Raw genomic sequence first — 27,071 nt, forward strand, 5'->3', positions numbered from 1 at the left:
CTCTGCAAAGATTTTGCCTCATTAGTGCCATACAAATGCAGGAGTGAGAAAGGTGACCAGTCAACCTTTGCAAAGGGCCCTCCACTTCGCAGCAACACAAGTCACATTGTTTAGTAACTTTTGATCCATTTGAGCAACAAACAATTTGTTTAGTTAAAATTGTCAGATTATGCAGCAGCAGATGTATTATGTGGCAAACATTTGCAAACTAGGATATTTTGCCATTCTTGTTTGAACTGCTCTTGTGTAAAGAGGGAGGAGAAGTGCTGAGGACAGAAACTTAATGGTTCAGAGACAAATGGCTTGTGCTTCCACTTTTAAGTGAATTTGGGACATTCTATGATTGCAAACGCATCCCACTTTGTGAATGCTTAATGCCAAAAACCTTAATTAAACTTGACTATCCATTGGATCAATTGAATCACATAATAAGCTATAACTGATCAGTTAAATTGGCAAATATTAAAAATTGGGATGTTATACTCTTTCTGGCCACACCTCTGACTCCGCCCACTGACCAATCCTCAGGTTATCCCCGCCCTCTGATTTTCCACCCACAGTTCCCCTGCTTTTTTTCCCCCACTTCGACCACTGATCCCAGCCCGTGGGGGTGAGGAGCCGGGGGCGTGGGGAAGGTTGGGTGAGGATGTTATTGTAGATGGTGTGTGCTTTGGGTCTGGGTGGAGGTAAGCCGTGTGAGGTGGCGAGCTGGAGGTATTTTGGGGGTCAGGGGAAGGGAGGGAATGATGAATTGTGAGAGAGAGCCTCTCTCTCACGATTCATCTCTAAGAGAGCGCCGGTCAGACAGGTGGTCACCGTGCGCCAGGGGTAGGGAGTGGTACAGATCGGCGCTGTATGTGGAGGGAAGAGTGAGTCAGGAGTGCAGGGGCGGTGTTTACTTGTGGCTGAGGGGAGGCATGGTGACCTTTGGAGGTGTAACTTGGGAGCAGGGCTTAATTTGTGCCGGTGCTTTCCGGTGCTTAGCACCGGCACTTCTATGACAGGGCCGGGTCTACACTCTGCATCTGCTGCATTGCGAGCACGTCACATTTTTCAATAATTTAACTTACACTACCGAGTAGTGTGTCTCTCTGTCAGACTCAAATGCCGCAGCGTGTTTTTCGCATCGCAATCGCATCTCTGAGGAGTGAGTCACAGTCACACTCACACTGTAGTCTGTATCAGATTCTATATTATTCATATATTTAAATTGTTTTGATAGCGGCGCCGGAGTGCACTGCGTGCCGCGGAGCCGCCTTAGCCACTTACTTGTTGCTGCTGGGCGGGCCCCGGGCCGGAGGAGGACACTGGTTTGGGCGTTTTTTGGGCTACATTTTGGTTATGCTGGGGTAGGGGCTGTGTGTCAACGTGCACAGATTTTTTATACATTGCCACGCCCCAGCATAACCACCGCAGCGTGCAACAGGCAGCTCGCTCACCACGACGAGTCAGTGAGTCATCGCGTTCAAGTTGCCCCCCCCCCCCCGCCGCCGCCCGAGGCCAGGACCGACAGTCATGGCACTGTTGAGCTGGGCATCGATCAGTCAGTACTAGTAGTACTGTGGAGTGTCTGGTTGGTACAATTAAGCAGAAGAAGTAGCACCCGTCCAGGCCCTAAGTAAGTTCCTCGACCTTAGTTAAACCAATGCCAATCCTCAATCATGTGATTTTTCAATAGGGGGTGGGGGGGGGGCGGGAGCTAGCCGCAGTATGGACCTGCCGGGGTTAAGAAGACTCACTTAATAGTACTCAGTGGTCGAAGTGTGCGGGATCGGCAGGGCACGGCGTGCCCCTACTTCTTTAATTCCAAGGATTCCGTTCCCCTACTTATTTATTTTGAAAATGCGTCCAGGACGCAAGCCTATAAGTAAAGCTCGGTGTTCCTTGCGTTCATGACGGGCGGGGCGGCAGAGAACAGTAACAGGACTCTTTCCTCTCTTTCTGTCTAGCAGTTCTGGTCTTACTGAAAACTGTGACTCCAAAACGGGGTTCTCACTCTCTTTCCTCTCGTTTCTTTTATTTGCTCCACTGTGAAATGGATCCAAAAAAGAAAAACACTTTTGCAGGAAATGTGGTATTTTTCTGACATTTTAATTTCAAAGTGCAGCATCGGTAATAAAAGGTTAAAAATATGAAAATTAAGCAAATAAAGTAAGACAGAGTGGTAGCAAACTGGCCAGATTGATTTTATTCACATCCAAACACATTAGCGCCACTTTTACAGAGTTTGCCAGTGAAGCGCTATTTTTGTTTTCTTGACTTTGTTTTCCCTGGGCTTGCAACTAGTGCACCAATCCCGGAGGTACTACAATGTGTGGATTGGAAAACAAAATGTGTACTGCGGCTCTGCTTCCAGGGATGTGGTCTTTTTACCATACTGCTTACGTTTTGTAAGGATATAAGCAATGGACATTGAAATGGGTCCATTCAGGGCCCTGTAGTCATGTAGTTAACTTTTCAGGCAAAAGCACACACTGATTTCTGAATAGTGAGTGTAAAAGTGTTAAGGTAACCATGTTGTTCCTGCTTACATTTCACATGGTTTGCTAAATTTTGCATTCCTTATGAGTGAGGATTTTGTTACTTTTTCTTTGTTGGCCGCATATTGATCTTGTCTAGTGTGTAATTTAAATTAAGCCGCATCCAGGTGTTTATAGCCAACAACAATTGGGTTGTAGTTAAAGGCAGTGTGAGTTTTTCTCAGTGGGGCAGTATGGTGTTCAGTAGGGGAGAGGATGTGGCACTATGGCCAGAGCTGCTTAATTTGGAACTGGGGAACCAGGTTCAGCCTTAATGACCAGTCCACCAGACCACACTCTCCTGAGGGAGCACAATCCCATGCTAGACCTTAGAAGGCCTCGCAAGACCTTAGAAGCTCTCGCAAGACCTTAGAAGCTCTGGTGTCTTAGCACCAGCAGGTGGAACCTAGCGTGGCAAGTGTAAGTTAGCTTTCAAGGCTTGTCCACCACAAACCATACTGAAATTCACCTCCAGTCTTGCGGGCAGGCCTATGAAGCAGCACACCCTAGAACAACAGTGACTCTGTCACTAAGGTCACAGGACCCTTGAGAAGGGCCAGCTCTAGAGCGGTGCAACTGGTGTGACCGCACCAGGTGCTGACTTTGGGTGGAGGCATTATGTTTGCAAGTATGTTATGGTTTTAAAAGCGCTCGCTGCCTCCTTCCTAGCCTCCAGCAATTTTCGGCAACAATAAAAATGTCATGATGACTCTGGTGATTAATGTTCTTCCTAGAGAGAGATCGGAATGTTGTCTAGTGGAAGTTTTGACTCATTGAAAGGTAGCTCAGAGGGTTAAGCATGTGCCTGCTGCAAAGGACATGTACCATGCAGATCACACAGTGCACATAATGTAAATAGGTCAGTGGGCTACTGCTTTTGTCAGAGAGATCCTTTTGTTACTTGCAGTTTATAAGTTAAAATCCTAACATACAAAAGTGAGCTCTTAACTGTCATCTAAGAGCTGTATACAAACTGCAAGGTATGAATTAGAGCGTTATGTTTTTCCCCCAGTCTTTGATTATGCTAATGTTGCAAAAAGTGTTCTTTTGGACAGATATCAATTCTGATTATTAAAGAGAACGCCCAACCATGGTATTACGTTTTAAATTCTTAGTTTGTGTTTCTCCAGACCAATCACTATTAAACTATACGGCCCACTAGTATGGTTGTCATTTGACTCCGAAGGAATGGGTAGTAAGGAGCACACCAGTTTGTGCGTTTTGTTGGGATTGTTTTAGAACTGCTTAAGTAGAAATATTCTCTAAAGGGTGCTGAGGTACAACGTCCGAAGTCACTGCGGATGTGAAGATAATGAAAGGTTGAGGAGAGTGGGAAAACCCACTGAGTACCTCGCACTGTTCACCAAGTGGGACAAAAAATCCCTTAATGTGTCTAATAAAATTACTAATTTAAAACAAATATAGCCTTAATCGTAAACAAATAATCTGTTATTAACTTTCAGTAAATTTAAACCTCAAGTGCAAGACAAAGTCAAGGACTGTTTCATTGTTACATTTATATTGTTAGTCTCACAATATATTATGCAATAAATGAGTACATTTTGTGTAAATTACAAAATTTTCTATTAGGAGAAAAACGCAAATCAATTAAGTTGTTTTTATCTTCATTGATGTTGGAGCCCAATGCATTTCGTCATTTGACTCCTACACCTTGTAGTCCTTAGTCTTAAGTAACATTTCCTATACACTGATTTACACACGTATTGATTGTCTCTGTGTGATGTTTGTGATGTAAACTACTCTGACACCCTACGCTGGTATGAGTGGCGCTGTAAATCATCAAATTAAATACATCTGAGATGGAGTGTGGTTATGGAGACTTGAGGGGCACTGTTAAAGGGTGCTAGTGAGTGGATCCATGGCAGAGGTGGTCATTGGGGGGCACTAACAAACATTGTTGCACAGAGCGCCACGAGCGCTAAAGCTGGCCCTGCCTTGATTCAGCAGTAGTAGCTGCAACTCACCAGGGTTCGGCAATGCTGGATTTGCAAGCACACCAAACTAAGTTCGCAAACTTCAAAGTCTGTCTGCTTCATTCACTAGCACTTTTAACATGTGCTGCCTGCTGTGGGGCCTCTGGAATTAATTATGCACCAAAGAAGGACAAAATTATGCTGCAGTGTTGACTAAATTATGCATAAAAAAAAAAGTCTGCAGCGTAATGCAGTATATTTTCTGATATTTTATTATTTTGACATTTGTACACATGCTAACAGTCTCTGGAAAGATTTTGCCTTATTAGCACCAGTGTAGCATACAAATGCAGCAGTGAGAAAGGTGATCAGTCAACCTTTGCAATAGGCCATCCACTCCGCAGCAACACAAGTCACATTTTTTATTAACTTTTGATACGTTTGAGCTATAAACAATTTATTAGTTTAAATGGTCAGATCATGCAGCAGATCTTGCATTAGGATGAAAATATGGCAGAAGCCATGATTATATAGAAAACATTTGCAAACTAGGATATTTTGCCATTCATGTTTGAACTGCTGTTGTGGAAAAAGGGAGAAGTGCTGATGACAAACTCCATGGCTCGGAGACAAATGGCTTGTGCTTCCACATTTTATTGTATTTGGGACATTCTGTGTTTGGAAACGTATCCCACTTTGTGAATGTATTTTAATGTCAATAACTCATTATATACTTAAATAATCATGTGTATCCATTGGTTGATTAAACTGGGCACTGAAATGCCAAACAAATACAAAAAATTGAGATGGTTGCGCATTCTGGCCACACCTCTGGCTCCACCCACTGATTCAATCCTTGGGTTATTCCCGCCCTCTAATTCTCTGCCCACAGTTCCCCTACTTTTTTCCCCTACTTCGACCACTGATAGTACTACTGTATATGTTGTTGTTGTAGATGTAGAGAGAGGAGTAGAGAGAAAGCCAAGGCCCTGCCCAGCGTGTACCACAGCCGCAGCCACACAGGAATTAGTTTCACAATCACAGCACTTTGTCTCGACTCTTCACTTCTTCTCGGGCCGTTCCCCACGAAATGCAGTTTGGTTTGGTTTCACTTTCTGGTGGTCTCTTACTTGAGTCCACAACAAATGGCTGGGTCACCCACTAATTACATTCTACAGCAACATTTTCTACATACAATTCCTGTAAAAGCCATTGGTTTCATTGACATGCAAAATAATCTACGTATAACATTTAAGATGTCTCTTCTCATTTTTAGAAAGTACAAAACATATACCGTTGTCTTTATTTCTGTTTTCATTCCTTTTGATTTTCCTTATGCACATTCCATGTAAAGTCGTCGTTTATAGCAAATGCTTTTAGAACTATTTAGACAGGCAAAGATGTGAAAGCGAGAAGTTACGCCAGAGACATAGGTGGCCGAGCTGTCTCTCAGTATGAACTGATTTTACAGGTTCAGCTGGGCAAGATGGCGGTGACTGACAGTAAAAAATAGCCATCCGACTGCCCACTTTATACAGGGCGGGCGAATGGCTTGCCTCGATGGTACTGAGCATAAGATTTACTCCTTCAGCTTTCACCTGATGGTCCGCCCACTTCTAAATCAGGTGGGCGGACTGAGAGTCTGGAGAAGAGGCTACTCCGTGGTCATTGCAAGTCAGCCCATATGTTTTTGGTGTTAGTTGTTGTGCAAATATTACAGCACGATTTTACAGTGTTGTGGAAATCTGCACCTGGGCAGTATAGATTTTTTCTGGAGTTGCATACTCTGGGCTCCATACATGCAGGGATATATTTTTTTTCTTGAAGTTGTTTTTGTTTTCACAATATATGAACGATCAGATTGTTTAACACTATTCGTGTTCTCAGACGTGCCTGCCAGCAGTGCTCTGTGATGCAGAACAAACTAGAGAAGTCCTGAAACAGGATGTGTGCAAGGTAAAACATTACCAAGTATCTAAGTTCTAGAGTCCCAGGGTCAGCAGGTCAGACCTACCTAAAGAGTTCTCATGCAAAAAGGTAACGTGGCAAAGTACTGTTTGATGAAAAAGGAAAGGAACTGGGTGGGTACAGTGGGTTACTGGGTACCGGTGCTGGGCATGCTGCTCTGAACTGACATCAGTAACCCTTACCCTGCCTTGCCTGCCCTCCTACCACCTCTCTTCCTTTCAAGCTATGTATGCGAGATTGCAAGTTACTCGCTCAGCCTCAGGCCCACTGTCAGAAAATCCAGTACTATCCTGGACGGGTCGGGCACGGACCCGGTCCAGGGTCCTGTTAAAATAACACTCTGAGGAGTCTGACTGAGTCCTTCCGAATTTCTGAGGAAAAGCGGCGGCGTCACAAATCTTGAAAAATTATTTTTATTCTGATTCTGCGTCAGCGTCACGCTCAGTCACCCAAATGCTTGGTGGCATCCTGCTATGGGTGCCAGTGTGGATTTTAGTTTTTAGCCAACACATCTGCATGCTGGGGCTTGTAGGACAACAACGTCTTTTTAACGATGGGGCAAGTGCAACATTCTGAAAATGCAGACCAATGGTGACGTGACAACAAGGGCTTGGCCATCATGATGCTACAGCGCATTTCTCTTGTTATATTCAAATGTGGTAGATGCATCACATTACTCAGACTCGCGTGGTAGCCATTAATTAACTAGTCTGTACACCAGCCAGAACTTGAAGCAAGCGCCATCGCATCGCACATTCCAACTGTGGTGGCAGAAACTACTTACGGCATAAGTGAGTCTGACTGCTGACCGATTCAGGCTCTGAGTCTGGCTTTAAAGTTGAAACCGTTGTGCGCATCTGCACCCCATCATTCTAAACTGCTCACTGATGCTGCTGCTCACTGAGCATGACTGGATGAATGGAATATATATGCAGCAGCACTGGGGCACCAGTAACTCACTGTTGTTTCTTTGGGTTTCTCTATGTATGATGATCCATGAGTACAGGAGAATGCACTCCATAGCTACGTTTCTTTGCATCGGAGCTCATAGCCTCTATTGACAAGCTGCAGGCAGGCCATATTCCTGTCCATGCTCACTCACTACTCACCCACACACTGCAGTTCTGGTGTCACGACTCACAAGAGAGACCTAAGTAGGGCAGGCAGATGCCATTAATGCAATCTAGCCTGTGCCTGAATGATTGAATAACTGAATGGAAAGCCTTGGGATGGGAAGGAAATTCATCTATTATTATCTGCATCAGTCTACTGATCAGGTTTACTTTCCAGAATGGTGTTTTCCCCCAAATCATAAGTTCACAGACGCCCGGCATCCTGCGGACCTCTCTGCCATCATCCTGTCTCGCTGCTGTGGCAGACCTGGAATACCCGCTATCGGGGAATGGCACAGACAGGAAATTAGAACCACTAACTGTGGGTGACACGTGACGGCCTTGGCTCCATTGCCTGTCATTTGAGCACTTGCAAGTTTTTTTTAGTATAAATCCACATATTTCAGGTCTTGTATGAAAAGATCCATGAGAGGCCTGTAGAGCAACAGATTGAGGTTCCTGCTTGCACTGCTTTGGAAGACTTTTAGCACAGTTTCCTTTATATGTATGTAGTATGTGTGTGTCATGTGATCAAGACCCGAGTTGGGGTCGAAATGCGTAATGGCAGACTTGCTTGGCACGAAATAAAAATTGGAATTTGCACTGATCCTTGGTGGTCCGCTCTTCGTCCTTTGGTCCGTGGGAGGCTAGTGTTGGTGGCGAACTTCGTCTATATATATATATATATATATATATATATACATATATATATATATATATATATATATATATATATATATATATATATATATATATATGAAAAGCGGGATGTTAAATAAACTGGTTGCCTTTTTTCCTACCAGTGAGTAGTTGCACACCCAATGAATGAGCCCATAGTCTTAAAAGCTCTTTAAGGAAGCGGCGTGTCATGTTTTGTGCTTGTAAATTTGTAATGTAATTGTGCCGTGCCTTAATATGTTTTACATTTTATGTGCAAAAACAACTGACAGAAGTAGGTCAGCCTCGCAGTGTCCTCCATTAATTTAACTCGAACTTCAAAGCAATCTATATTGCGCATCACCTGAGCTGCAGCATTTGATTAAATCAGGCGGCCCCGTGGACTCTTCGTGCCACTGGCTTTTTTAGTGGCTCGTGCAGATTTATTTTTCCTAAGAATTGTTTGGTTTAATTTATGGCGGAGGCCGGCAGAGCTGCTGCAGTATGTGTTTACTTAAGGAAATACCTGGGGCTTAATGAAGTTTATTTATGCCTCTACTTTCTTCACTTCATTATTACTACCAGTCGCAGAAGCATGGTAGCAAGAGGGAGGCGAGGTGAAGAATAACTTTGACGAGGGAAGGGTAGGCAGCAGAAACAGAGGTAAAGAGGGGTGAACTCTGAGCCGTAAGGTCAGATACCACGAGAGATGACAGGGCAATAGTTACAAATCTGTTAAAAATGGTATTGTTCTTTCCAGAAATCGGCTCATAAAGCACTGGAATTGTCCCTTTTCAATGCATTAGCGATTTTAGCTAATTTATTTCAAAATTGTGCTTTAAATGCACTTTTGGTGTATTCTTTTTCAAAATGTTCACAGGGCAGGGGAACCTCCTCTCAAAACCTTACTATGAGGAAGGCTCCCTTGCTGAAATTCAGATCGATTGGGTGTAACATCTAACTTTTAGCAGTGCCAGTTGAGGATGTGGGTGGAGGTAATAGAGTGGGTGGAGCCAGTGGAGGAAATGGGTGGAGCCGAAAAAAAGTAGGCGTGACCTCCAAAAAACATTTGAGCACCTGCACTTCATATTTTACAAATTAAGCACTGCTTCCTGAGCTCCGCCCCGCCCGGACCCCCTCTTCCGGGGCCCCCTACCTACGCTCCCTGCACAGGGCCACCATGAGCCTAGAGCCGCCCCTGCTGATGGCCACAGCACCCTGAAGGCCGGGCTGAAAGCAAGAACCCCAACAATGGCGAGAAGATCATGCTGTGTAAATATGTAATATATAATTGTTCAACCCTAATCACGTCAACTTTTCTTAAAATGTAACCTTGAGTGAATTTACAACGTGTATAAATGTAACTCTAACCACTGGTATCTGTAGTAGACCTATGTTCTTACTACCATTCTTGTGTGAATTTAGAGTTTATATGTTTGTATCTTTTATGTGATTCACGTACTCTGAAGTCCTTATGTAATGCAACTGGTTCTATTTTAAAGCGCTCTGACACCTTTGGGTAAAGTTCGAGCTATATAAAAATGCATAAATAAATCATTAAGGCAGCTCTGGAACACTTACAAATATACCGACTTTTGGTAATGGTCCTAATTTTGGTGAAATAAAATACTTGTCATGCCAGTAAAAAAAACTGGCCAGGGGGCAACCTCGCCATGAGGAGAAAGTAGCCATTCGGTGATGCAGTTCCCTGCTCCGAGCTTGGATTGTATACAGCACGCACCCTTCGACTGGGGCTGCTGGTCTGTTAATGATTGACAGGACGATTGCCCTATGCTCGTGGAGAGGTGTGGTGTCGAAGGGAGCACGTGATTGGCCCGCTCTGTGCAGCTGCTCCACGGCCCTGGCTCCTTGATAAAGTGCGCACCAGCGAAGACCGTGAACGCTTCGGGACGCTGCTTGCGCTGCAGGTAAGGAAGGGGTCACATAGCGTCGACCAAATAATGAACTTTTTACACTAAAGAACACAACATCTCTTGTTTGTTATATTTTGAGGAAAGTGCACGTCTTTATACTTTTATATTTTTATTAGTAAAATAGCTAAACTTCTGTTACCTCTGTTACGTTAATTTGTGTAGCGCCGAGTGATTGTTCATTTGGTCCTGAAGCGCTATCAGAATCTTTGCTCCGTTCTAGAACCGTACTGGGCCAGCCATATTATATTTGTGCTTTAAATGTGATTTTATAAGTATGGTCCGATTATATATAAAACACACTAACTCGTGGTTGTTTAATGGTTTAATGTGCCATGGTTACAATCTCAATGTTCATCCAATCAGCGCAGGGCACCTCTCCCTCTCTGGGGGTGAAAGGGAACCACCAAAATGGCCGTGGGTTGAAGGGAGGCGGAGTGCAGGCATCTCGCTCGAGGATTATCTCTTCTGATTCCAGACTACCCCAGTCCAGACTACTCCAACCACAGCACGAGGGAGGAGGCCACCGAGGGAGGAGGCCACATGTGGCCTGGGGAGGCCACCGAGGGAGGAGGCCACACGTGGCCTGGGGAGGCCACCAATCGAGGATGCCACACATGGCCTGGGGAGGCCACAGAGGGAGGAGACCACACATGGCCTGGGGAGGCCACCGAGGGAGGAGGCCACACATGGCCTGGGGAGGCCACCGAGGGAGGAGGCCACACATGGCCTGGGGAGGCCACACATGGGCTGGGGAGGCATATTTGGACAGCCACAGTTCAGAAGCTACTAGTCGAACCTGGGACAAGGTGGCCCAGATTTGTTAACCTGTTGTTCTCAATGAGAGCTCCGGCCGGCAAGGAGATCATGAATGCGGACTCTTCCAAACACACTACAGGGTTTGCAGCTGGAAAGCTGCATCATTGTCACACGTGATTGTTGCGCACACTGAGACAACGTAAAGGGGCAACTTCTGTGTTATAATCAGTGTGCAGTAGGATAGGACGTTGTTCACACACCACGAAGTGCAACATGAATCCACCTGCCATCACCACCGAGATCATTAAAAAGTAGCCTGTGATCACTTCCATGCTGCCCATCTCCTACATGGCTACAAGCCTGGCTCCCGATCATGCTGCAGCATAGAGACCAGCACCCTACACATTGTAGACGATGTCCTTCATGTTACAGATGAAGATGACCCCGGCCTCCTCATATTGCTGGACCTCTCAGCTGCCTTCGACACTGTTGACCATCTGACCCTCATCCACACCCCGGAGTCACAAATGTAATTCATCAACAATGTTCTTCTGGTTTTCCTACTTCCTTTCCTACCAACACCGTTTATTCACTTGGGCATCTGCACATCACAAAAGATCCCGATCACGTCTGGAGTCTCCCAAGCTTCCATACTGTCTCCTGTCATCTTCTTCCTTTGCATGGAGCCGCTTGGTGCTCTGCTCACACATAACAGCATCACGATTCACCAATACCATGATGAGACACAGCTCTACCTGAAAGTCTCCTCTGTTTCAGACATCCAGTGCCTCAAACACTGCATGCTCATCATTCAGACCTGGATGTCCAGCGCTTTGTGAAGCTCAATCCAAACAAGACAGATTTCCTATTATTTGCCAAGAACAACAACAAAAAAAGACAGTAAAAATCTGGCTGAATGAGATGAACCTTGATGGTTCCGAACCCCAACTATCAACAAATGCCAAATCACTAGGATTCACCATGGAAAACTAAAACAAGGACATCATGGCTCAGCACTCTCTTCGAAAGAATGTCAAACCATTTCTTCCAGAAAGCAACTTCAGAACTGCTGTTCAAGACCTTGCACTCTCTCATCTGTATGGTGAACCTCACACCTACTCCATTGCTGCCAAGACTACACACTGGCACCCCTTAGGGCACCCTACATGTCGCAGCATGTCTCGTCCAGGGCCTAAAGAAATATGATCCCATTACTCTCATCCCGATGGAACTGCTTTGGCTGCCTTTGACAGTCCACACCATCTTGAAAACCAGCTGCATCGTTTACAAAGCAATCCCAGCCAGCATCTCAGCTTCTCTTGCAGAGAGGCTCACCATCTCTGGTGGTTGTCGGCACACCCGCACCCAGAACACCATCGGACTGTAGATAGGAAGTGTAAAATAGAAAAAATCAAGACAACAAACCTTTTCCATCTATGCGCCCACGATCTGGGAAAGCATCCCCTTATCCATCAGGGCTGCTCCATCACTGCTTCAATTTAAGAAAGAGCTGCTAACCTCCTGAAAGAACACTGCATCACAATGCATTAACAGCCCACACGTCTGCTTCCTCTCTTATTACTCATTGACTTTAAGTTTGCCTTTGACCATGAACAGCGCTCTGATGCCTTTTGGTCAGGTTAGCACTACAGAAATATCATATACATACGCCCCGTGTGCATGCTAAAGGTGCACAGCACACAAAGTACCTAAACAGATAGCGAATAACCCCATTATAGGGGCCTCAGCACTTTTATTTACAATGCCATCACTAGATCTTCATTTACAGAGCCATCATGGCCAGCACCACCTAATAAGCTCACCACCGCTGGCTCTTGAAACACCTGCAGTCTAGAAACCATCAGAATGCAGACTAAGAAGTGTAAAAACAAGGCGGCCTTTCCCAACTATGCTCACGGGATCTGGAACAACTTTCCCGTAGCCATCAGAACTTCCTAACCATCGGGCAACCAGGTGGTTGGAAGAACTATAGAGACTAGGAAAGAGGGGGAGTACAAAGACCTCCACAGTGAGAGAAATGGTGAGCATCCTTTTCAAACCTAAAGGAAGAAAGAGAGCTCTGCCAAGATTGCTGAATGTTCCCAAATATTGTTAGACGTGTTGCCTACAGTGCGCACACATGCCAACATCTTACATGGCTAAAATAGCTGTCGGGTGTGGCTTGGAGGCCAATGGCAGACGCGTGAACCTGTTGCTCTGTGCCAGCCTGATTACAATTTTGTAATGTCCGGCAGCAGGGCGGGCAGCAAAATATTAGCAAGCTGCCTAGCAAACAAGAGAGCATCGAACCCCGGATGTATGGGGTTGGAGCCCTGGGACCGGCGCAATAGCTGAGACGGAGCAACATTCTGCTTAAGGCCTGGATTTTCAAAATGGCACCCCGGGTTGCATCACAGTATCAGCCTGAAGTACGAAGGAGCCCAGCGCTCCAGGAGGTAGCCGCAACCGGTGAGCGGCGAAGGAGCCGTGAACCCTAAAGGAAATTTGAAAACAGCCCCCCTCTGGCCACAGTGCTGCGAGTCTCAAGGAGGCAGTTGGAGCAGCCCTTCAACGAAGGTCTGTTGGAGTAGCTGTGGTGCTCGGGGAGATGCAGAGACCATTTTGAGCAGAGATTGGCTGCTGGAAAATAGACCTTCATGGATGGCCTTTAAGATGAGGTTGCAGAGGGCGGCAACCTGCGATTGAAAGTGAGGCAAAGATCGCTCGCGTTGGAGGTGGGACAGAGCACCGGCCAGGACATGGCCTGGTCCAGCGACTCTCCCTGAGACCTGCAGAGCACCTTCCAGGCTGCGAATGCCTGGGCCTTTTGACCGGTGAGCGTGGGGGGGAGCTGGATGTGCTCTGCCAGGCGCTGGGGCCTGGAATGTGTACAGTGGGAGGAACAGCACCGTCTCCCCCACTGGACATCTGGAGAGCTGTATTCAGGCCATTGCTGCCCTGGGGGAGAGGCCTTCCCCCGCCTGGTTTTACTTCTGATGCCTCCAAACAACAACTAGAAGTTCCAGTTTGGGTGTACCCAGTACAGCAGCAACTGGCCAAAATACTTGAGGCCACATCAGATACTAAAACCTCCTCCCTCCATCAAGACATTAGCACGGTGTCAGAGGGGCTGGGACTACTTTGCATGGATCGTAAACTGACGAAGAGGGTGAAGGTTGTAGAGGCCTCAATCGCGGACCTTCACCCTGCACCACATTGACACATCAGGTTGTAGAGCTCACTGAATAAGTCTGCACCCTGGAACACAGGGAAAAAGATGCTGAAGGACGCAACAGGAGGAACAAAGTTAGAGTGATTGGGCTGCCAGAGGGGACAGAAGGCAAAGACATGATATCTTTTCTTGAAACCTGGCTCAGCACTGTGGTAGCCCCAGAAGGCCTCTCCACCTTCTACACTCTCGGAAGGGCACACCAGGTCCTCGTCCGCCCAATCCAGGTCATCCACCGCACCCGGTGATGGCGAGACTCCTGCATTTCGATAATAGCAAGGTATCAACTACGTGAGGAGGGCTTGCAATATTCTATAATGAACCCTGCCAGGTTTTGCATATGCTTGACATGAAAGATAATTTCTGCAATGACCCTAAGGCGGCCTGGAATGGCTTGAATCATACAAATCTGGGGGACCACCACCAAAGACAGACGCTGCTGCCACGAGCTGGGATCTCCACTACAGGAAAAGGGCCTGGAAAGAGACCATATAAGAACCGGATCCCATCTCAAACTGAGAAAGAAAGAGTTGTTGCACTCAAAGCTGTGGTCGAGAACATGAAACCTTGAGAAACTGCCTCGGAGGCTTGCTCGCTCTCGGTAAAGGGAGCCGGGGACTCTAAATCAGACTCCTCCCAAACAGATAGTGTCCTACTGCCAATAGTCACCCCAAGAACTGCGGATGATCTTTGAACAATATGGCCCTGCTAGATGGGGTCTCACACAAGGGTGATGTGGAAAGCTCTGCTAGTTTTGTGAGTGGACGGGCTGGAAGTTTCTGGTGTTTGGGCCGGCGCAGGGCGATCCGAGCAACACTGTTTGTGAGCTGTGCCTGCCCCCACTAAGAATGCTGCACCTACGGCTGGTTGGTGTCTTCTGTTGAGACTGATGCATTGTTTGCAGTTTGGGCGGCTGGTCGTTGTCAGACTGCTCTGGGGAAGGGGAGTTCGGCTTTGCTGGGGTTTTTCCTTTAATAGTTCTGTTCTGTTGCAGGGGAAGTACTAGATCCTTTCTTGGGGTTGGGGGCCAGGGGAGAGACCTGGAGCTGGGGTTGAGTTCCTGCCAATGGCATCCACGTACTACTCACTGAAATTCCTGACATGGAATATTAGAGGATTTGGGCAGCTGCTAAGCATAATGTGCATAGATGCCTACTGAGAAGGGGGGTGCGGATTGCCCTACTGCAAGAGACACATCTTATACAAAGTGAAGTAGAGAAATTGTGCAGACAATGGAGAGGGCAGTTCTTTGTGACCTCCTAATTTGAATATGCTATGGGGTGTTCATCTGGATAAAGGCAGACGTACCCTTCAGACCCTTACACACCTTGGCGGATAGAGAGGGCAGATATGTTTTGCTGAAGGGAAGGTTGCTCAGACGTGAGATCACTCTGGGCAGTGTGTATGCCCCAAATCAAGACCAGGTGCCCTTCCTCCAATGCCTCTTGGCCCGTATAGCTCACGAACGGTGGCAGATATGATCCAGGGAGGTGATTTTAACTGCGTAGCTGATGCCGCACTAGATCAGTCACATCCCCCACTACCAGAAGCCCAGGCACTCCGCACGGCGATGGGATTCAGGGACTGGATGGGACATTGGGGGTTGGAGAACTCAACACTTAGGCGATAGAGACTACTCGTATTATTCCTCCATACACCAGTTACACACAAGGATAGATGCTTTTTATGCTCCCCTGGCCTAGGTCATTCTATTACACACACAGAATACCTGGGGCACATTTCTTCTGACCTCAGTCCCTTACTGTTGTCCTTTCAGCCTTCAGGGAGGCGTCCATTGGTCCCATTGTGGCTACTTAACCCACTGATGTTAGAAGATCCTTATTTTAAGGAAACCCTGGGTGCCGCAGTTGATGCTTACTTTACTACCAACACTCACACGGCATCCACAGCACTGGTGTAATGGGAGGCATTTAAGGTGGTGACAAGGAGGTTCTGCCTGGGACAGTCAATTGGGGCACAGCAAGAATTGCACCAGGATCTGAAAAACCTGGAGGACAGACTACATGGGCTGGACAATACATAGGGCCCAGAAATTGCAAACCAGGAACCATTGAAGGAAGCACAAGCACTGTACAATTAAGCCCTTTAAAGGCTGAGGTGTTATGAATACAGGGGTACCTTACCAAAGTGCAGGAGGAAGAAGGGAGGCCTGGACATTTACTGGCATGACTGATTAGACCAGAAACACAAGGTTTCTCGATTACCCATGTTCGAACGGAAACAAATGAATCTGTCCATGACCCAGAGGCCATTAATGCTCTGTTCAATGACTATTATGAATCCCTGTATAGAGCACCTCCCCAGGTTCCCCAAGCAGAGCAGAGAGCTTTTCTGTCCCCGTTAGCTCTTAAATCACTAGACCAACGAGCGAAGGCAACGTTAGGCGGCCCTGTGACAGTTCAGGAGATCCCGGTGGCTATCAAGAGTATGGCCACAGTTAAAACCCCGGGCCCAGATGGTCTACCTTCAGAATACTACTCCGTGTACGCATCCAAACTGGCTCCCATCTGGAGACCCTATATGTGGATTCTTTGCGGCTCGGGTGGCTCCCTGATTCCGTCAGGGATGCGTTGGTGATTCCGCTTTCCAAGACGACTTCTGAGGGGGCACTGCTTATGGGTTTCTGACCACTCACCATGCTCACCATGGATTTTTAAATCCTTAGCAAGATACTGGCACTCCGTTTACTCCCACACATGTCTACATTAATTCACACAGACCAGAATGGCTTTATCCCAGCCCGGAATACCTCATTTAACCTACGCAAACTGTATTCAGTGCTATATCACCCTGGAGTGAGTCTTTTCCCTCAGGCGGCCATCCTGTCAATAGACTTGGAGAAGGTCTTTGACATTGTACAGTGGGATTTCTTGTTCAAGATCATGAGGCACACAGGCCTGGGAGATGACTGGGTGAAAGTGGTGAAGGGATTTTACGAACATCACGTGGCAAGGTTAAGGCACAATCTTGAGTTTTTCGTGGCACCCCTCTTATTTGCCTTGGCGATCGAACCCTTGGCAGCTCTGTTTTGTCAGGGAGGCGAGAGAATGGGTTTGGCTGTTGGTGGACATGTTCAAATCATTTCTCTTTACGCCGAATATCTCCTGATGTATCTTAGTGATGCTATGGAAGGTTCTGCAGTGACACTAGACCTCCTGGAAATATCTGAACGTATGTCTGGCTTAAGGGATGATAACAAAAATACTTATTTGTTTCCCATGGCTGCGACCCTCCCTCACCCCATAGACCTTCCACTAGATCTTAACTGGGCCCCCTCCACCTTTAGATATCTAGACATGCACATCTTCCATTCGCAAAAGGATCTGAGGGAGGGGAATCTTGGGAGAGCACTTGGGTCTCTTAGATCATTTGTCTAATTCTGGTGCTCTTTGCATCTCCTCATTATGGCCCGAGATTCTCTATCAAAGATGGTTATGTTGCCAAGGCTACTTTATTTCTTTATTACCCTTCCGGCTGTGGTGCCTGCAGGGTGGTTCAGGCAGCTAGACACCGTGTTGCGAGATTTTATATGGCAAAAGGGGCGTCGGAGCTGCAGCACCCCATGACAGAGGGTGGTCTGGGGGTGCCAAACTTTGAATTTTACCTCCTGGCTTCTCAATTACAGTGGCTGGCACAATGGTTGGAGGGCATAGGCCCTGAGGGGACATAATAGGCAGACTCTGGGGACCGCACAACACTATTGCTAGCCAGAATGCTTGACCCCGTGGTGGTTCTCCCTCACCAATCCCTACGAAAGACCAAGGCCCTGAAGTGTTGGCAACGCTGCATGTCTAAAATGGCAGAGGCCCCCTTGTATGCTCCAGCCCTACCATTGACCGCATGGCAACCCCAGAACGATATTCTCCATTGAACAACTATCAGCCTTGACTGAACTTGGACTGGAGACAGTGGGGGACTGCTACCAACAGTCCATCCTTGCACCCTTGGAGGATCAGTTTGAGGGCTTTGGGCTTCAGTCAGGTCAGTTCCTTCAGTACGAGGCCCTGGCACGGACATTCAGAGTATTATGGAGTAAAGGACGAGAGGAACCCATGACACATGTGGTGTTGCACTCTATGCTTACTTTAGGCGGGGCAAGACACCAGGTGAAATGGTGTTACTCTTCACTGTCAGAAATGTCCAGTACCCCATTACAAAAATTGCATGGAAAATGGGAGACAGCGTTAGATAGGGAACTTTTAGATCTGGAATTGAGCAGAATCTTAGCATACCCTCAAGAGGTTTCCCCCAACACTAGGATGAAATTCACACAGTTCAACTATACCCATATGACATACTTGACTCCCCATAGGCTCTGTGTCACCTACGGTGGTGAAATACGTTATTGCCAGTGGTGTAATTATAGCAACACTGACTTCATACACATGACCTGAGACTGTATTACAGTAAGTAGGGTTTGGGATAAAGTTTTGAGGATTGAAAGTGCGGTGGTGGGATGTACACTCAAACCCACGATTGCAATTTGCCATTGATCACCTCCCAGACCTGTTCGTGACTTAGGGAGACTGCGCCAACAACTGGTTGGCAGGCTGACATGCATTGGAGTTAGCTGGTAACCCTCCCTGCCTGACACATCCCCTGAGCCTGCTTCTTTTTCCCTGATGGGGTCCTGTACTGCCACACCCCCCTGCACAGAAAGCTAGTTAATAGTTAATTCTTCTCTAATTTCTATAATCTGGGTCACCTTTCCCATAACAGGTTGCATACAATTGAAAATTACAAATTTCATAATTATTAGGCAAATGCGCAGGGCCGCCACAATTATGCCGGAATTCCTACAGACCCTGGCTCCCGGGGTTATGTTACACACCAGATTGTTAAGGGTAGTGATATCATAAATGTTGGCCATGGCAGCTTAGTCACACCTGGATACTGCAAAGATGAACTGTATCTTAAACTGTACCTCATTTGAGCTGGTATATCTGACAGATGTTAATTTAAGTGCTAATAAAAATATGTTTGAAAAAAAAAGTTCTCTGTCAAAACTGCCTCTGTTCTGTACGGGAGAGGGTGCAAGATGCTTGGTGTCATGGAAGAGAAAAGGGTTAGCATAGGTGGGTGACTTATATGAGGGTGGAACTCTCAGACAATATCAAGTCCTAACGTGCAAGTAATAATTACATTCCTAGTAGGAAGGGGCGAGTGTGTGTGTGGAGGGAGGGCGATGAGGTGCCTTACACACACAAGGGCTGGCAACGAATACTTTGCGTAAATGGATGAAAGCTTCTTCTTGGTTGTACTGGGCATTCCTTGCTCTCTCAAGTGGCTTCCTATGTGTGCTGAGGGATAGACGGGCAGTAGATATTCACCATCGTGTCATCATGGGAAAGCATGCTGAGTGCCACACCAGGGTTTTCAGGAATGTTTGCTTTAAGATGATACAGCTGTACACAGGGCTTACATTTCACCCCGAAACATTAATTCATACTCTGTCGGAGAAGCTGTGCTATTCTGTAGTTGTGGGATTGCAGATGCAAGTTTTTTCCACATGGTCTGGGGTTGCCCTGTAGTGGAGAGGTGCTGTCAGCAGGTAATCCTCATCTTCTTAAACCAGGACATTGATAGACAAATGAATCTGCCTCATGAGGTCTGTTTTCTTGCACTGTTCCCCTGCCCTAAATATAAGAGAGCCGCTGGCAAGTTAGCTAGACTAGCTATGGTCCTGGTGAAGAGGCAAATGGCATGAGCTGGAAGGCGACAGTAGGACCAATCTTGGCCACATGGAGGTCCGAAGCGATGAAAGGTCTGAATGTGAGCGTGCTCCACTGCATACGGCAGCTCAAAGGGGGCTGAGAAGACACAACTTGGCTGAAGCCCCGGACATGATTCTCACTGACGTTGGGGAGAAGGACTCCTGACATAGTTTGGAGAAGCAAAATACAGCCTAGAGTTTAGTTGTGCTTCAGAACTACTGGTAAATTGACAACCAAATGACTAGTTAGACCATTTGTAAAGACCGATTGATAGCCATCTGGGTTCCCAAATGACTAGCCCTCGCGAGATGATATACTGAGAGGGGAAAGAGTGTTTGAAATGGAGGCCGGGGGCGGAGTCTGGCCACTCACTGACTCATATGGATGCCTCCAGGTTGAGCTCCGAGATTTGAGGAGAGAAGGATTAACCAAACAGCTGTCAAAAAACATCCATAGAGCCAGAATAACAGCATTTCTTTTTTTTTGATAACCCTAATCCTTTAATGGATTTAGGCTGGCCGAACTGCCTTGACTGGTATTCAGGCAAAATATCGAAAATGTAATATCGACCTACGACTATGCATGTATATTTGTTATTAAGTGTGTGTGTGTGTGTATGTATATATATATACCCATCCCACTCTGGGTGACAAATGCAAAAAGAACAAATGATGGACAGAATGCATAACAATGTCATACATTGACCCCAGTACGGAGATCCGAGCCTAAATCCAAAAAGGCATCCTAGGGCCACTGATCTCTCGATCTCTGATCGCGCCCTGTTTTCCGGTACGCACCTTGCACTCCTCTAATGTTTCTCTGGCCAAGATCCCTCTGATCAAAAGATCTAGATAGGAAGGTCGATCCTTTCACTACAATGTAGCAAAATTGTGGAACACCCTTCCCACCACCTTGAGGTTGACATCAGACTATTGTTCCGTAAGTCACTCAAACGAGGTTATTCAAAAATAGCCCCCTCTGCTTCCTGGTAGCGTTGCCTCGCGCTAGCAGCGTTGGAATGCCTAAGGGTAGCTATGTGTTATATACGTGCTAATAGAATAGAACATGAATGAGATAACAGCAACCTAACTTTGAGGTTCTTTTCGAGAGATGACAGTTAAACCGATTACTTCATTGAAGCCCCACTGTAAAAGAACAACTCATTCTGTCAATAAACAGTCAGCTGCTCAAGAGATAAGTGACATTCCTTATTTTTAAACCTGGAGGCTGCTTCAGGTGAATTAAATTACTCTCCAACTCTGGTTGTACTCTTCACATGGCCCAGGGGGAGCGCAGGAGGTTTTCTGTCAGCAGAGTGCGTGGAGGGACATTCAGAGCACCGTTCCTGCAGCTGAGAGAATCTGTGAAAAAACAGCTCCTTCTGTCAGGAAACACAGCCAGATTCTGAAGAGTTAAGAGAGATTCCCATTCTGGAGTGGAAAGGCTGCTGTGTGTCTCTGAATGGCTGTTCTACTTCTCATAGGGTGCAGGAGAATAATATGAAAAGGTATTTCTCTGCATTTGCCAGCTACACAATTAAGTAAATGTAAGAATTCCTATCAGCAGAGGGTGGAGAGCGAATTTGGATAGGCAGCCAAAAGCTTTGTGACTTTTTTTGATACATTGGTTTTCAGCGAAGCCTGTTAGAAAACATACACCCATGATCTTTAGAATCCAAGATGTCTGTCCACATGCAAATATGTATTTGCGTTTACTACCTAACTATTGATAGCTATTGCGCTCATAGTAGCGCGCTGACAGTCTAAGTGAGTGCTACTAATTGCGTATTTTGCACAGTTTCTGATCGTGAATCTTTTTAAAACTGTTTAAACTATATTGTATGCTGGGTGAATTTTAATTGATGTTAATTGTTAAAGCCTTTTATTAGTGACCACACCGTCATCCGCTTCAGTCAACACGCATACACAGACGTCACCCAAAGATTACACTGACACTTTATTTGTGGGTGAAGAACTGCTGCAGGTTTATTTCATACAACACAGTATGATAATAAAATTGGGTTATCTTACGGGCGATCCAGGGCAGGCAGCCCCTTGCTGCTCCGCCCGCCTGGTGAGCCAGCACACACGGTGGGTCGATGCCCGGCAGTGTGGCACATAAATATTTACAGATCATCCACTGGGTCACGTGATCTGCCTCCTACTCCCGCCCCTTCCGACAGGGGCGGAGCGTGTTGTGGCCACCCCCGGTTGGTCAGGCCCCCCAACCGCCCGAAGGACTAACGGGGCGCCGTCGCGGTCTTCCCAGAACCCCCTTCGGCTCCTGGACCTTGGCTCGGGCACCCTTACTGTGTCGGACAGGGGTACCCTTACTGTACCGCCTGTCGCAGAGGTACCCTTACTGTACCAGTCTGCATCCAGATTGCCCTGTAACTCCGCCTGCAACGCAAAAGAAAAAATTAAAACATTCCAATAACGCGCTGTGCCTGACACGTGGGGTAAGTGGAAAGGGTGGGAGAACGCGTGTCCAGGCTAGTGCGGCGCGCAGGAGACAGAGGAGGAACTGGGCGAGAGGGCCTCCTAAGTAGGGGGGTAAGCCGCGCCCCCCGCCCCCCCATGGCCCGCCTCCAGCTCCACACGATAGGGGGTCCTACCCAAGTGGGCGTAGGCCTCGCGCGCGAGGCAGCAAGGGGGGAAGGCTCCGACGGGCGGCCACTAGAATGCTGCCCTGCTGATGTCCCACTGCTTGGGACGCGGGCAGCGGCATAGTGACCACACCGTCATCCGCTTCAGTCAACACGCATACACAGACGTCACCCAAAGATTACACTGACACTTTATTTGTGGGTGAAGAACTGCTGCAGGTTTATTTCATACAACACAGTATGATAATAAAATTGGGTTATCTTACGGGCGATCCAGGGCAGGCAGCCCTTGCTGCTCCGCCCGCCTGGTGAGCCAGCACACACGGTGGGTCGATGCCCGGCAGTGTGGCACATAAATATTTATAGATCATCCACTGGGTCACGTGATCTGCCTCCTACTCCCGCCCCTTCCGACAGGGGCGGAGCGTGTTGTGGCCACCCCCGGTTGGTCAGGCCCCCCAACCGCCCGAAGGACTAACGGGGCGCCGTCGCGGTCTTCCCAGAACCCCCTTCGGCTCCTGGACCTTGGCTCGGGCACCCTTACTGTGCCGGACAGGGGTACCCTTACTGTACCGCCTGTCGCAGAGGTACCCTTACTGTACCAGTCTGCATCCAGATCGCCCTGTAACTCCGCCACAGCTCTGGGGAGGCTACCGTCACTGCCAGAGCCCCCCTCTCCTAACAAGTGCTACTGATGTCCCTTGCTAGCCAATGCCTCTTGTACATCAAGCAGGAACATGTCCATACCTACCCTGGACAGGTGCACCCCGTCAGCCTCATAATACCCTTCAACCTTCTCTTGGATCAAAGCATGTCTGATGAAGCCCATGCCCCTGCACGCCATGAATTTCTGCATGGACCTATTAAGCCTCCTACGGGACCGCTCTACCGCCGCCGGGGACCTAGCCCCTCTCCAAACCCTGCGGGGGACAATTTCAGACCACCAAACCTCGCATGACCCCACGGCTTGGCTGATGGCCTGTAAGTCAGATTGCATTGACAGTAGCAGAGCCCTCCTCCCCCTGGCAACCAGGTCATTACCCCCCAAGTGCAAGATGATAACAGTGGGCTGGACCCCTGCAACTGCCAGGCGCTGCTCAATCATGCCGCGAGCTTCACTCCATTTCATGCCCGGGGAACCCAACCACACAAGCTGTGTAGTAGCAAAGTTCTGCGACCAGTTCCTGTGTGCTGCCCAGCGTTCCATCCTCGAGATGTAGGAATGGCCTACCAACCATACCCGGGGACCTGTTAATAAAGCGATGAAACGGCCTTTAGGTAAGCGTATCTTTATTGCACACACAAAACGATGCGTTCATGACAATGGACCAAAACAAAACTTGGAGCGGGAACAAAGCTCCGGGTTGCACCACAGCATTACGGACGGACATACTTCTTGAAACAGTCCGATTCCCAGCGGCCTACCCCTTTTACTCCCTCTGGGCCCAGGCCGGCCTTGGCCGCAGAAGTAGCAGCACCAATCCTAAAGGAGTGCGAGGAAAACCTGTTCCCGCACCCCGCTAGACCGGCTCTTGCCAGTGAAGCTTCTAGTAGACGCTCAAACTGAAATTTAGTGAGGGGGGATCCGTCCGCGTGAACCAGAAAGGGACCAGGAGATCCTGGACGCATAGCAAGGTATTCCCTGACCCAGTGAACCGGGCAGTACCTGTTATCCCCTAGGATCTGTAACACCACTGTCTTCCCCTTCCCCAACTGGTCTGTTTTGGATCTGCGGATACGTAGCTCCAGTGCTGTGTTGAGGGTCACATCCGCAATCCCCAGCGCGCAATCAGACAGGTCTTCCTTAGATTTGGCCACCAGCTCGCTGACCCTGAAAGCGCCAAAGAATGCCAAGCAGAAGGCCGTGGAAAACAAGCTGGCCTCAAACGGTGAGAAAGTCACCAGGGGCAACACATCTAGGAGGAGTTGGAGGTCTCTGTATTCAATGGGTGCCCTGGTGTCTGGTTGCCTGACCTCCTCCCTGGCCCAGCCCTTCAGGGCCGCCCTGATCTTGGATGATCCAGCGGGGTCGCCCCTACCATCTAGCTTAGCATCGTGGCGCACCGCTGCCAAGTGACCGCTGACCCAGGAGTGCGATTTGCCGGTCTCCTTGGCCCACACCACAAAGGCCTCCACTTGATCTTCCGCCCCTAAGGCTGAGGCACCCAGCGCCTCTCTCACAGCTCTGAAAGTCGCTAGCTGCGAGTCTTATTTCCGCCGTGTCGCCGGCGCCAGGGACCTCTCCCCCATCTTCCTCAGTCTTTCTCCCACTGAAGCAAGCACCAGAGGTGGTCCGGAAATGGTGTCATCTCCGCCCTCGCCCGCGGCCAGGCCTCCCGGAACCGGAGCCACTGAAAGCGAGAAAGAGCATCAGCTGCCACATTCCGAACCCCCGCGATGTGCCGTGCCCTACACTCGACATTGCTGCGCAGGCCCTCCCTGACTAATTCCCTCAGTAAGCTCAGGACCAGCGGGCACGAGGCAGTCAGGCCGTTGATGGCGTGGACAACCGCCATGTTGTCCGACCAGAAGACAACCTTCCTATTGCTCAGAGCCGCCCGCCAGAGGTGCAGTGCTACCACAATTGGGAAGAGCTCCAACACTGCCACATTCTGCGTCACCTTCTTCTTACGCCAAGCATTGGGCCATCGCATCGCGCACCATTCGTCCCCCAGAATCACACCAAAACCTTCCCTTCCAGACGCATCCGAAAACAAGCAGAGCTCCTGACTGGCTATCCATGGGGCCCTCCAGATCACCGTCCCGTTAAAGTCCCTAAGGAATTCCGCCCACATGGCGAGGTCAGCCTTCAAACCCGCGGTCAATCTTACAAAGTGGTGCTTCAGAGTCACCTTTGCCGTGGCCCCTGCCAGTCTCCTTGAAAACACTCTGCCTGCTGGGATCACTCTCGCTGCAAAATTCAACTTACCAATCAAGCTCTGGACAGCCCCGAGGGTCGCTTTGTCCTTGCCCAACAGCGCCTGGATGTCCTGTAACAAGCCCAGTACCTTCTCGGCGGGGAGCCTCGACTCGCCCTTTACCGTGTCCAACTCCACCCCGAGGAAGGTCAGCACCTGCGCAGGGCCCTCGGTCTTACCTGGGGCAAGGGGAACACCCAGGAACTCTGCCAGCTCCTCAAACCGACTCAGACCCACTGCACACTCATCGGACCCACTCGCACCAAAAAATAGGAAGTCATCCAGGTAGTGGGTCACCTGCGTGATCCCGTGAAGTTCCCCCAAGGCCCACTGGAGGAACGAACTGAAGGCTTCGAAGTAGGCGCAGGAGACGGCACAGCCCATCGGCATGCAGCGATCATAAAAGAACTGCCCTGCCCACTTGAAGCCTAGCAGATGTTGACTGGCTGGATGAACTGGCAGCAGGCGGAATGTGGATTCAATGTCCGCCTTCGCAAGCCACGCCCCCTGCCCCACTCTCCTGACCATGTCAATGGCCATGTCCAGGGAGCAGTACACTACAGAACAAATACCCTCGTCCAGCCAGTGATTCACCGAATTTCCTTCAGGGTAAGACAAGTGGTGGATCAAACGGTAGGTGCCCGGTTGTTTTTTCGGCACCACCCCCAGTGGAGACACTAAAAAGTTGTCCAGGGGCGGGCCGCTGAAAGGACCCGCTATCCTACCCGCTAACAACTCTTTCCCCACCTTTTGGTCCACCACTCCGGGCAAATCCCTAGCCGATTTAAGGTTCTTCGCATCTCTAGACTCCAACGGCCCATTGTAGGGAATCCTGAACCCATCGATAAACCCCCCCGCCAGGAGCGGTCTGTCCCGGAGCAGTGGATACCTCCTAATGAGTGGAAGGATATTTCCCAGGATGATGGGTGAAGGACCTTTGACAGGGGCCATAGCGCTCAGTGGTGAGCCTTGGAAAGCGGGGTGCGTGGCTGGTGTGGGAGGGAGGGGTGCTGATGGGGGGGGGGGCCCGGGTGTGGTCTCAGATTCGGGCGTCATTTCTGGTCGCTGCTGTGGGCTGCGGGGCGCTCTGGGTGGAGGAGCAGGAAGCTGCGGGGTGCTGCGCGCCGCACCTGCTGCAGCTGTGTGTGAACTTACATGACCTGCCCCAGGTGCAATTGCCCCCATTGTAAAGGCGGCACGTCCCAGAATTGAATCTCTTGCCCTGCCGCTGGCCCCGCCCCCTGCCACCCCGAAAAGGCTGCTTAAAGGAGCGCTTGGGGAAGAAGTCTTTCTTTTTGTCAGCTGCCTCACCCTGTCCTTTATATCCCTGGTCCTTCTTCTCCCTGGTGGGGCGGCACATGTGTTCTACCCAAAGCTGAATTTCTTTCTGGTCCCACCCCAAGTCTGGGCATATGGCCATTCTTTTCCTGAAATCCTGGTCATAGTAGAACCACCCTAACCCCCCCGAGAGCCTCGCCTCCTCTTGTATGGTGCTGGCGTACTGCATTAGAGCCTCACTCTGATCGGGGAATTTCTGTACTATAACCGCTGCCAATATATTGAATGCAGATGTCCAGTTTTCGATGGTCTTGTCCGGCCACCGCTGGTACCTGACCCTCTCCTCTTCCTTGCGGCCCATCTTCCTCGTGTCCACCCCAGCAGACCCATGCATAAGTAATGTCAGGATGTCTATGTATTCCCTCC

The 27,071-nt window shown here is 48.6% G+C and overlaps 1 protein-coding gene across 1 annotated transcript in view; it reads left to right on the top strand.

Moving 5' to 3' along the window:
* Window positions 1–10,018: 10,018 nt before the first annotated feature.
* The window catches only part of LOC146839648 (acyl-coenzyme A amino acid N-acyltransferase 1-like), a 185,367-nt gene continuing 168,314 nt past the window's right edge, over window positions 10,019–27,071 (top strand). Inside the window, exon 1 of the mRNA XM_085651733.1 lies at window positions 10,019–10,118. The gene's annotated coding sequence lies outside the window, so the exon portion shown is untranslated. The remainder of the gene's footprint in view (window positions 10,119–27,071) is intronic.

Source organism: Triturus cristatus, chromosome 4_1 (assembly GCF_964204655.1).
Source record: "Triturus cristatus chromosome 4_1, aTriCri1.1, whole genome shotgun sequence".
Classification (NCBI taxonomy): domain Eukaryota; kingdom Metazoa; phylum Chordata; class Amphibia; order Caudata; family Salamandridae; genus Triturus; species Triturus cristatus.